This window comes from Centrocercus urophasianus, unplaced genomic scaffold (assembly GCF_019232065.1).
Source record: "Centrocercus urophasianus isolate 14NV4802_14NV808 unplaced genomic scaffold, USGS_Curo_1.0 seq_74, whole genome shotgun sequence".
NCBI lineage: Eukaryota > Metazoa > Chordata > Aves > Galliformes > Phasianidae > Centrocercus > Centrocercus urophasianus.
This window is the reverse complement of record NW_024885355.1, coordinates 225,258-238,536: the sequence shown is the minus strand read 5'-3', so window position 1 is coordinate 238,536 and position 13,279 is coordinate 225,258.

The following is a 13,279-nucleotide window of genomic DNA, read 5'->3' as shown; positions in this document are numbered from 1 at the left end:
CCTCCCTCCCTCCCTCCCTCCCTCCCTCCCTCCCCCCTTCCTTCCCCCCTTCCTTTCTCACCTCCTTTCCTTCTCTCTCCTCTCTCTCTCTCTTTCTCTATAGTCAGTCAGCAGGTCCACCACTCCAGCAAAACTACAGCTGCATTGACAAAAAAAATTGGTATCAGAAGGAGAAAAGAGCCAACTTAAGTAAGATACAATGCTTTGGGCATTTGGTGAGCACTGCATCATCCCTCTGATACATGAGATGGAGCCCTAAATTCACATGTAACAGATGCAAAAATAGTTCTGGACTCTTCTGTTCTGTTTTTCCAAGCCGGAGTTCCACTTTTCTAAAATCACCCTGCAGCACTTGTAATTATACTGGTCTGAAATGACAAAAGGCCTATTCAAATCCCTCATAGAACAGTGGTAGGGGCAGCACTGTCCATCACCTTTGGAAGAAGGCGAGACATTTGGATTTATTCTCAGAAAGCTTCTCCAATCCTGGGATGTGATTACAGCACGAGCACTGAGAAGAAGCCACACTTTATTGGTACACTGTGCAAAACCACTGCAGGACAATAAACTTGGAGTCCCACAGTGATGGTTTTACAGCCTCCATCCAGCGCAAAACCTTGCTTTAATATTGCCTTCAAGTAATCTTCAGTGCCTAACATTTACTTAATTCCTTGTTAAAAACCCCAGAGGAAGAATAGGCTCGTCCTAACATCTTCTGGACTGATGTTCTGAGCTATTAATCTCTAATGTCAGCATATTTTATTAATACTGTAATTTCTGCAGCTGATAGGTAGAATGCTCCATAAGTCACTTACCGCCTGCACTGTGAGCGTGCTGTAAAGGATCTTTCTTCCACAGATTATTGCTTTGATAGATTAGAGGTTTGTACAGCCACAACACCTCATCTCATCAATTCTAGGCTCTCAGGAGGGCCCTCAAGGCTGAGGTATCTGCTCAGCACAAATGTTTTTAGCGGCATCATCCTCACCATGCCCCCACAGGCTTAGGGAAGTATTATTACACTGCTTCCCCAGTGAGGAACTGGTGGCTTCATGCTGCATTGCTCTCATGAAGAAGCAATTTTTCCTTCTGTTCCATCCCATGGGTGACCCCAAACTACCCCACCACAGCAGCATCCATGGGAGCAAAGCTGCCAGAATCCACCTCACAGCCTTTTGGCTGGATTTAAAGGCTAGGGAACTCAGTGTAAAGAATTGCCTCATTGTAAAATAGGATAAGGAAGGAGGCATCATGATGGGAAAGGTTCTCAACCTCTTCTGGGTTGGATGGGGCCCTGGGCAGCCTGAGCTGGTACCTGGCTTAGTGGCTGGCAGCCTTGCCCATGGCAGGGGGCTTAGAAGCAGATGACCTTTAAGGTCCCTTCCAATCCAAGCAATTCATCAGTTCTGTGGTCTAAAGAAAGTAGGTTGAACTGGAAATGTGTTTGCCCTATCCCACTGTAACTGCAAGATGTGCTTTCCAATGCATTTTTTATTCTAGGTTTGCAGAGTTTGGGCAGTCTGTGGGTAGCTCATGCACCAGCAGTTCCCATTTCACACTGAGGTGAGAACAGCCAGATGAACACGAGCCAACAGTGTGCCCAGGTGGCCAAGAGGGCCAATAGCATCCTGTGGGGTGTTCAATAACTATGGAGATTTGTGCTGAGTTAGTAGTTAGTGAGCATGGTGGGGAAGGCCTGGGGATTAATTTGGGGTTCTCAGTGGTCTTTTCCAATCTTACTGATTCTATCATGCAGTGTGTCCTTCTGGTTGCTCTTTTCTTCTCCAGTAAACCCCTGTCCATGGCACAACCTTAGCTGTGCCACGCTCAGCTCTATTGCATCCTCACCTTGTGCTCTCCTTGAGGAAGAACTTGCTGAGCTGGTGGTAAGGTTGTGAACTCACTGAATGAAGGAGTTTTCCCCCAGAAACCAACAGTTCGTGGTGAGCTGCAGCTGTTGTTAAACCTGAAAATCACCTGAATTAAAGTGGTCTTCTTGGGAAAATGTGATCACTTTGGAGGAGGGCTTCAAAAGTTTATTGTACAAAGTGTAGAGCAAGGGGGGAGAGATGCTTTTCAGTGACATATATCTAACAAAACCTAATGAGTGTGGGTTTTGTAAGCTTAAAATGCATTAAGAAATTCCTTCTGAAGAGCTCGAAGAGCTTCTGAAGACAGCTCAAACAAGTCATACCCATGAAGATGAAGATATCTCTTAAAGGAATAAATTGCACCAGATGCAATCTGTAGTCCAAAAGATGCAGAAGAGACAACAACAAGTGGATTGTGGCATTCAGCTGGATTTTCCCCACATCTCTGTCCCCACATACCCCAAACCAAAGTGAACCATCCCTCCTTGCTGCCCTTGTGGTTCATCTCTCACACCCCTATCTGAAAGTAGTTCAGCATCCTCAGGGTTAAATCGTATTTGCTACCCAACCAAGACCTGGCAGATGAATTTCAGCCCAGCACGAGTTTTTACGATCAAATTGTAGACCCCAGCAAAAGAATTAAAAAAAAAACACCTCCAAAGGCTAGCCCAAGATTTATAATAGAAATCACAACAGAGCTGTGATTGTAGTAGCAGGAACAGCATCACTGCAATACAGTTGTAAACTGGAATTGTCCTAGGGGGAATTATAAAACGTAAAAAAAAAAGTGACCAAAGTACACTTGGTACCCCCAGCAGGTTTGAGGTAGTAGGTGCCATGACTGGCTGGGAAAAGGGCATTTTGCCAAGGCGAGCTTTAAAGGATGAAATCTCCTTACCTATGCAAAATGATGAAATCTCCTTACGCCAAGCACAGAACGATGAAATCTTCTTATCCCCAGTGCAAAACCGTAGCCCTGTGCTGAGGGAAACGAGCTGAGGGACTTAGTGTGAGCTCAGAATTGCAAGGATGGTGGATCTATGATTTCAGTGTCTAAGCCAGAGTGAGAAGTCCTGCTCAGGGCAGCTCTCCAGCTCTTTGCACCCTTGTGATGCAGACATTTAAGTGTACCCATTTCCAGAACGGACAGCATTGGCTACACATGGATCATCTCCAGTTGCACTAGGCAAAACAACAGTGGACGCTGTGATTTTTCATGATGTGGGTCCAATAAGATGGAGGTAAAGCCTTTTCCAACATTTAAGTAGAGAAAGATTAACATAAATCTTCTGGATCTCATCTTTGTTATTATTATCTGGCCATAAAGGGAGGGAAATCAATTGCGAGCTACTTGCAAATCCCAGCTTCCGGACTGCTCTACATCCTCAGTTTGCAATGAGTTTAGTCCATCCTCTCCCAGACCTCTTAAAACCATGAAGCAGAAACAGTGTTTGGCTGCAATGGAAAGAGAAAGCTGAGAACGATACAATAAAGAAAAAACAATGGCCACATTTTATTGCCTTGCTCACCCATGCTTTCCCGAGCATGACTTATGGAAGCTTTGATTTACGCTGGTGCAAGCTTTATCTGCTGCTGTCTTGGCCAGCTCATTCTTAATACTGAGACCTATGGGCCTCTGCTGACTTTCTTGGTTAAATAAATTAAAGCAAATATAAACGTTAATGGAAGCCACTTTATTTATGGCTGGAGTTGAGCACTGTCTCTTACACCGTGGGTCCAATCCAAAACCCATTAATCCAAAGCCTACTGACATCACTGCATCAGGCCCTATCTTTGCTCTATCCCTCCTCGCTACAAAAGGGACAGCTAAAAAATAATTTTCAACAAGATTGAGCTATCCCACCAAAGCCATTCTGCACAAAACATTCAGCCCTTGGCACCCCTGGGGAGGCGCACAGCTGAGGATATTTTAGTGGCTGTTGTTTGAAGGCTAAAGATATTCCTTCCCCAGAGAGGCCTCCCCCCTTTTCCTATCCATGCCAGCCATCCCACCCTCTAAATATCTCCTCGAGAAAAGTTTTGCAATGCATCACGCGCTGTTTGTGGTCAAACACTTTCTGGCTCCTCCGTCTGATACAGAACCCACTTGCAGCTCTTCAGACACATTCTCAGATTGTTCCGTGCCAAACCTTGATTTTTTTCTGCCTGGATGGATGGAGATATCTTTCTGTTGCTTTTTTTAGGTGTTGTTATTATTTTTATTATTGCTCTTCATTCAGATATTTGGTGGGGGTTGGGAGTTTTAGACAGTAAGATGATCTTGAGTTCTTTACCACCCTTAATTATTCTATGATTCTACAACAAAATAGGTCACTAAGGCTTTGTTTTTTTCACATCTGATCACATCCCATTGATATTAATGGAGCTTTTCCACTGAGTTGTGTGCGGTCTGGATGCAGAGACTGAAAGTCAAGGAGGAAGGTTTTGGTCAGGCCTTCAGCACAGGGCAGTGCAAGGAATCCACCCCAAACAACTATAGCATCAAGCACCCCAATTCTGTGTGAGCATCCCTGGCATGGCATCCAAGATAGTCAGGTTCAAGCTGCCCAGGCAAGGAGACTCAAACAAGACACCATTTATCTTGCCCAGAGAGGTGGTGGTTTCTCCATCTCTAGAGACACCCAAAGTCAGGCTGGACGGGGCTCTGAGCACCTGATGGAGCTGTGGGTGTCCGTGTTCATTGCAAGGGAGTTGGACCAGATGGCCTTTAAGCATCCCTTCCAAGTCAAGCTTTTTTCTGTGATTTTATGATTCTATCATTTTATACCTCATCCAGTACCTGTTTCACAAAGTTTTGGCACCCGATGCAGCTGCTTAAACGCTGAGGTCCTTGTCCACTGGCTCACTGTTACAACCTGTATCATGACATCATGGGTGAATGTAAACTTCAGTATTGGGTTTCACTAAAGTAAAACAATGGTTGGACAGGTTGTTTAGAGGTGTGCATGCTTGTGTGGGGACACACATGAAGCAGAGATGAATGAATGCTCTGCAGGACCACTCACATGGACGCATTCCATCGCGGAAGAGGAACCATGCCCCGTAATCAGGTGTTTGGAAGTAAACAGAAATCCCAAATAACTGTCAGGGTGGAAGCAGACAGAAAGCATACCACTCCACTCAGGAAAAAGATTCACTGCTGTCAACAAAAGGGACTCATCCGCAATATTTTCCAGGCTGGTTCAGATAACAATGAAATAACAAGCCTGTGTCTGGGAAAGGCTTTCATAGTATCCTCTTGAAAACCAGTCCTTAATAAAACTGACTGCTGGAAGGGAAGAGGTCCCAGTCTGCATGTCTTCAGTCTTTTAAAGAAAATCACAAACCAGGTTTTCAGAAGCTCATTTCTCAACTGAGCAAGTGGACGACCGTCTCCTGGTGCCCATAGCCGTGACCAGACTTTACAGGTCATGGAAACAGCATCCAGCATGGACACGTGTTAGTGGGATGGAGTAGGGGGCAGATGCTTGAAAATCAGCCCCCACCTGAGCTGTGCAGAGTTGCTTCAAACCCACATTTCCCAGCCAGGGATGGAGCTGGTGAGGTGAACGCATTAAATGACTGCTGGGAAATGCAAGGAAGCTTTTTAGGTAAAAATATAACATACCTACGCGTATGATTACATAGAGAAGAGTGCACCTGGGAGAAAGTTTTCTCGTCCAAATGGTTCCAGATTGAGTTTCAAAGTACTTGTCTGGACTTCTACCAAGTACAGTCAAGTCAAACGGTGATTATGCCATTAATCTGCTTGTTGTCCCTAGTCTCCATCAAAGCCATCTTTCTCTCAGCATTACAACTAGAATTGCTTGACCAAGATGGGGCACTGTGACTCATGTTAGGATCCTTCCCCTGGCTGTGAGTGTAGGATGTCCTATACTCACAGCCAGGGGTCACAGACAAACACTGTGGTCCAAATTATGTCTTGCTTTTGCTTTGTTTTGCCTTGGAAACATGTCCTTGCACCAGAGCCAGTTGTGCCTGGCTCTTCAGAAATGTTCAGCCCCTCCAATCCCAGCTGAATTTTCAGAGATGAAGAATGTTTGCTTGAATAAGATCAAAATACTCGCCCAGGAGGTGTGGCAGTGGGGATGGCTGCCTGAAGACCTCTTTCCTACAAGCCAGTCTGCTCTGAAAACGTCTCTCAGAGCCTTTGGATAACATAGCTCTAAAGCTGCCTTGCTTGAGATGGTCCCAAGATCTTCAAAACCTGGCACAGCTCTATCCCATGCACACATCCCAGAATGAGTTTGGGGATCAGGGACTGGATTAAAAATGGGCAGAAATAGGGATGTCTAACAAATGTTTTGCATGTAGAAGAGGTGTTTTTACTCTCAGCCAGCATTTGCAAAGCTGGGATCATAACAAGAGACACGAATATTTCACAATGTTCCTCCTATTCCAAAAAGGTCGTTCAGGCATTTTATCTTTTCCAGTTGGTCTCCATCTCTCCACTCTTGCAAATCACTGTTATTAATTAGGCATCCTCTATTAAGCCCCCTGTGAGGAGGATTCCAGCTCCCGCACTGCAGCAAAGGAGGGGTTACTGAACTTCTTTGCAGGGAAGAAAAAGCATTACCCCACCCTGAAGGGATCATTCAGCGTTGGAGAGAGGAGTTGACAGCTGGTTTTTATTAGGATGGAGGCCTAAAGGCAGCGTTGGGGTAGGGGTGGGACATTTTCTCAGTCCTTGGGCTGGGAGGTCAGGCTTGTATGGTCTCCAGCCAAATGGCACAAGAGTCGAGAGGCTCTGCTTTGGTTTTCTTCTGTCTGAGAATGGGAGCAGGGCTGGTGCAGAGTTCTGCTGGGCCTCCAGCCAGGCACTCCTGCAGCATAGGTGATGAGCAGTGATACTAAAGGCAAGGTGAGATGATGAGGGGGAAAAACCTCAAAGAAATGTGGGGAGAGTGAGATGGAGGTACAGCTCTGAGCCTTGCTCCTCTACTGGAACCATAGTATGGGCAACGCTGAGTTTTTGTGTCACTTTAGCCGCACTGTCTTGGGACAAAAATCCATTTTCTTTTATTTCCTTGCAGGAGACTGCATCCCCTCCATGCTTATGATGATGTAGCCTTGGGGTTGCAGTCCTTCCATGGTCATGGCATTGCAACCAACTGTGGGGTACGATACTTGTTCACACATTGTTCATCTGCAATATGTTGTTTCAATCCTATGGATAGCTTCAGAACAATCCCACTTGAAAATAATCCTTATATCCAAAGCTGTCTTCCTCATCCTCTTCCTCTTTGCAGAGCATATCCAAAGAAGGCCAATGAAGCAGTGAAATCTGATGGGGTGCAGCTGAGGGAACAGGGGCTGTTCAGTCTGGAGAAGAAGAGGCTGAGGGGATGCCTTATTACTCTACAGTGACCTGAAAGGAGGTGGTGGCAAGGTAGATATTGGCCTCTGCTCCCAGGTAATATCAATAGGATGAGAGGTGATGGCCTCAAGTTCCACCAGGGGAAGTTCAGGTTGGATATTCAGAAAATTTTGTTTTCTAGAAGAGTGGTAATGCATTGGCACAGGCTGCCCGGGGAGGTGGTGGAGTCACCATCCCTGAAGGTGTTCAAGAAATTTGGAGATGTAGCACTGAGAAACATGGTTAGTGGGAATGGTGGGGTTGGGTTGGGGTCGGACTTGATGATCTGATTGGCCTTTTTCAACCTTAATGATTCAATGATTCCATGATTCTATGATTCCCAGAGATGTGGCATAGCCCTCATGAGCAGTACAAAGCAGGAAGGGCTATATCCAAACTTGCACCAGTGCATTTGCTCCTCAGGACTATCAACGCTTTCTATGTGGCAGCACAGAGAAAACAATCACAAAATATTTTCCCTGGGGTTGCATTTAATTTGGAGGAACCTTGATTACTGAGTCCTTACTTTTATAGGAGCTTTCCAGCATTTTGGAAGGTCCTTGTTTGATCTCTCTTGCTTAGAGCAGAGGAATGTCATCTTGTCACAGGGTGGACTGTCATATGCCCTAGCACCTTCCAACCAACAATCCCTACTCATTAATTAAAAAAAAAAACACCCAGCTCCAGAACATTTATAAATGGCTCCCTTGACTGTCACATGCAGAACACACACTAATGCTGGGTGAAGTGTTATCCTAACCCCTCTGAGCGTGTGATGGCTTTCATGGCTCATTCGTAGCAAGCAGCATCTTGAAACTCACTGATAAAACTGTAATACCACACCCCACAGTATACATAACTATGTCATATTAATAAATATTTGCAGAGTGCCACGACTTGGCACTGCATTTTAGAGATTTTTAAATGGAGGAGCGTGGCCCCATGCTCCAGGAGAGTTTACACTCTGGTCCTGGTTCTGTATATGTTTAATGTTATTGTGAGTTATCCATGGAGGGTCTCCTCTCTTTGTGGGGGCTTTGTGGGAAGGAGAAAGGGTGAGGAGACACATGCATAAAAACTAATGACAAATGATGCTATGGAAGGCAGCATGGGTGGCATTAATAATGGAAAATGCCTTTTTTTTTCCATATAGGTTGCTAGTTGAAGTCCAGTTGAGATCCTCAACACCAAAATTGTATCCCTCTCTCAATGGCAATGTATGGTTATACAGCTGGGGGAGATCCGTAACAATATTAGGACTTAATAATGGGGATGAGGGTCTCACCTCTTCCCACCTGAGTTACATTTGGGATCAGGGAGAGGTGTGAAGTGATGCTCCCTCTTCTGCCCACTTACTTTGAGGACTGATGTTTCATAGTTGCACCCTATCCTGATGCATCCTGATGGATTTTGCCAATGAATTTCATAGAATCATAGAATCACTAAGGTTGACAAAGACCAACAAGATTATCAAATCCAATTCGGGGCAGGAGGGGGAGTGTCACATCTCAGATCTTGCTGCACCTGCTGCATCAGATGGTCACAGAGCCTTATTTTCAGCCTAGCACCTTTCTTCAAATTTCTTCTTTTTTCCCCAAAGTAACTATGCTAAGAGTTCACAAGGAGATAATGTTCCAAACATTGCCTTGATTTTCGTAATTATGTTGTTTCAGAAATGCAATCCAGAAAACTCTGTCCCACTGTCTCCAAATCTAACAAGAGGTGGGAGCATCTGCTCCCCACATTGCCCCATGTCTTCAGTCTGCAATGCCAGAGGGTGCTGTTTGCCCAACAACTGCTTGCTTCCCATGGGGCTTGTTCAGCTGACAGCCATAAGCACTCTTAGAAAGTCCCAGCTCTGGTTTGTTTATTGTTGTGTTGGTGTGGATAGTCCTCTTTCAGGAAAATCCCATGGTAGACAATAAACCAAGTAATTTTCTGCTGATGGAAATGGCAATATTTTTTTGACCCACGGAAATGCTAGGAAACCTAGTGGCTGATAAACTTCTAGATTTGCACCCTTGACTCAGACCTCTGGTCCTATCAAATAATATCACATATGTACATTAAAGCAGTTCTCTTCCATGTTTTGCACCAGAGGCTGGCCCTGATTTGTGCATGAGCAGCAGGAGGAAAAGCCTTGCAGTGTTTTAGCAATGACATCCACAGTTCAGCAAAGCACTTAGAGAACAACGTGTCACATAGAGATTAAGGGGATTTAAACACGTGCTGAAAGGTTTTGGCATATCGGGGTCTGGGGGCTTGTCCATGCAAGACATTGTCTCAGATTAAAGGTTTCTGATGGTTTTAAAGTTCCTAAAGCTCTTCCTAAATAACTCCCCATATGCATGTGGTTAGTCTAGAGCATATATCCTACCTCATTTAAGCATCCTATTGAGCTTTTCTCACTATTCTTCTGGGTTTTTTTACCCTCTGTCCCATCTTTTGTTTTCTGTTTCAGAGAATTGCAGAATCATAGAACCACAGGGGTTAGAAGGGATCTCTGGGGATCAAGTTCAACTCCCTGCTAAAGCAGGTTCCCTACAGCTAGTCACAAGGGAGAATGTCCAGGAGCTCTTGAATATCTCCAGAGAAAGAGTCTCTACCACCTCTTTGGGCAGCCTGTGCTAGTGCTCTATCACTCTCATGGCAAAGAAGTTCTTTCTTTCTTGAGCCTGCCCCCATCTACCAGACATCTGTCCTTCAATATTTGTGACTACTGATAAGATCTCTGCTCAACCTTCTCTTCTCCAGGCTGACCACTCCCAGATCTCTCAGCCTTTCCTCAAATGGGTGATGCTCTAGGCCCCTAATCACCTTTGTGGTCCTCCTCCGGACTCTTTCCATCAGTTCCCTAACTCTCTTGAACCCAAAACTGGACACAGTACTCCAGATGTGACCTCACCAGGGCAGAGCAGAGGGAGAGAATCACCTCCCTCAACCTGCTTGCCACATTCTTCTTGACTCATGATAATATGAGTCAAGATAATAATATTGCCACACTGCTGGCTCATGGCCAACCTGTTGTCCACCAGATGCCCCAGGTCCCTCTCTGCAGAGCTCCCTTCCAACACGTCAGCCCCTAATTTGTACTGATGTGTGCCATTATTCCTCCCCAGATGTAGGACTGTATGTTTGCTCTTGTTGAACCTCATCAGGTTCCTCTCCATCCAACTCTCTTTCATGTGTCTTGTCTCGAGAAGCAAGGACAAGCAGCTCTCCTGAATACTGGAAGGAGTGGATAGCTGTGTTCCCAGTGCCTTTTTCTATGATTCTCCAGCATGTTGCCCTGTCTTAAGAAACATTTACAAATGCTTACAGTGCAAGAAAACCACATCTCCATCATTCCTCCACACCGCCATTGGCCATTCACCTCGCATCACCAACATTTAAAGTATGAAAGTAGGACTTCCCCTATTGCATTGTGTTTGCATAGCTCCGGGCACAGTAAGTGCCTACTGCAAAAACATGGGTCTTACAACTACTGAAGATCTTGGGTGACAGTGAGCCTGCTGATGACAAGGTGATGGACAGTACAGACCACTTAGAGGGACAAACAGTGGGAGCCTTCAACCCGCTGCATCTTATGATGATGAAGGCAACAGGGAGACTAAGGTAAATACTTCAAAGGAATTGAGGAGTTATCCTCCAAGAAGGTGTCAAGACCAGCAGCCCAGCTGAAGTGCCTCTATACCAATGCATGCAGCTTGGGAAACAAACAGGAGTTGGAAGCCACCGTGCCACTGGAAAATTAGGACTTTAGGAAAGCCAAATTCCAGATTTTCAGGGAGTTAGTCAACAAATTCCCCTGGGTATCTGTCCTCAAGGACAGGGGAACAGAGCAGAGCTGGCAGATGTTTAAGGAGGCTTTCCTCAGGGCACAGAGCTCTCCATCCCTAGGTGTACCAATTCAGAAAAAGAAGGCAAGAGACTGGCATAGCTGAATTGGGATCTGCTGGTCAAACTGGAGAGCAAGAAGAAAATGCACTGGCAGTGGCAGCAGATATAGGTAAACTGTGGGTATGGGGTCCGAAAGACCAAGGCCCAGCTGGAACTGGATTTGGCAAGGGGTGCAAAGAAGGATAAGGAAGACTTCTATAGGTACATCAATCAGAAATGGAAAATCCAGGAGGGCATCCCACCTAGTGAGCAACAGAAGCAGGCTGATAACAATGGAACAGTGAGAGGTGATATGGGATAACCAGCACGGCTTCATCAAGGGGAGGTTCTGCCTGACCAACCTAGTCAGTTGTTATGATGGTGCAACTGTGTTAATAGACAAGGGAAGTGCCACTGATGCTGTTTATCTGGATATCAGTGAGACCTCTGACACAGTCCCCTGTAACAACCTTCTATCCAAATTGGAAAGATACGGATTTGATGGGTGGACTGTCTGATGGATGAGGAAATGGTTGTGAGATTGTACTCAGAGTGGTGGTCAGTGCCTCAATGTCTGGATGGAGATTGGTGATGAGTGGTGTCCCTCAGTGAGGTCAGCACTTGGACCTATACTCTTTAATATCTCAATCAATGACATTGACAGTGGAATTGAATGCATGCTCAGCAAGCATGCCGATTTCACCAAGATGTGGGGTGTGATCAACACACCAGAGGGAAGGGATGCCATCCAGAGGGACCTAGAGAGGCTGAACAGTGGGCCCAGGAGAAACATGTGATGTTCAACAAATCCAAGTGCAAGCTCTGCCTCTGGGCTGAGGCAACCCTCACTATCATTACAAGCCAGGGGATGTAAGGATGAAGCACAGCCCTGCTGGAAAGGACCTGGCAGTACTGGTGGATGGTAACTGGACATGAGCCAGCACTGTGCCCTCACAGCCCTAAAACCAACGGTATGCTGGGCTGCATCCAAAGCAATGTGGCCAGCAGGGCAAGGAAGGTGATCCTGCCCCTCTGCTCTGCACCGTGAGCCATTACCTGGAGTAGTGCGTCCAGGTGTGGAGTCCTCAGAACAGAAGAGACATGGAACTATTGGAGAACATCCAGTGGAGTGCCCCAAAAATGATCCAAGTGAAGGAACATCTCTCCTATGAGGACTGGGAGAGCTGGGGCTGTGCAGCCTGGAGAAGAGAAGGCTCTAGGGAGACCTCAGAATGACCTTCCAGTACCCAAAGGGAGGCTGTAAGAAGGAACGGGACAGACTCCTTAGCAGGGTCTGTTGTGATAGTACAAGGGGAAATGGTTTCAAACTAGAAAAGGGGAGATTCACGTTGGAGATAAGGAGAAGATTTTTACAGTAAGCATGGTGAGGCACTGGAACAAGTTGCTCAGAGATGTGGTGGATGCCCCATCCTGGGAGACACTCAAGTTCAGGCTGGATGGGGCTCTGAGCACCTGATGGAGCTGTGGGTGTCCCTGTGCATTGCAGGGGTGTTGGACCAGATGATCTTTAATGGTCCCTTCCAGCTCAGATGAGTCTATGCTTCTATGAAACCCTGGAGGAGAGGTGCACATTTCTGGGATGGGAAAAGGATGGAGAAATGGCAGTCTCAGGCTGTTTGAGCATCTGATGGCAATTGTCACACAAAGAAAAATGGAGAAACTGTGCACAGCTTCTGGCTAAACTTGGTCTTAAATAATATAGAGGCTTTGGGAATTCAGGACTGTGTATATGATGTTCTTTGAAGTCAATGTAGGAAAGCTCATCAGTGACCTGTATACACAAATGCAATCTTTCCAGTGCAAGGACACATACATAGAAGTATAACCCTAGATAAGTAAGTTTTCCAAAAATAGAACTTCAGGAAATTTATTTGGAGTCTCTTGGTCCTTAGAGTAAAGCATTCATCCTCTTCTTTACCCTCACCTAACATCTGTGATGAAGCTGCATGATCAAAATGGCACAGGTGCTTCTGCAGCCAGTGCCAATTCCTTCACAGGTCATAGCTGACACACACACAAAAAAATCATGCTCAGGAGGATGAGGTTGAGAAGCCATTTTTCTCTTTTCTTTTCTTTTCTTTTCTTTTCTTTTCTTTTCTTTTCTTTTCTTTTCTTTTCTTTTCTTTTCTTT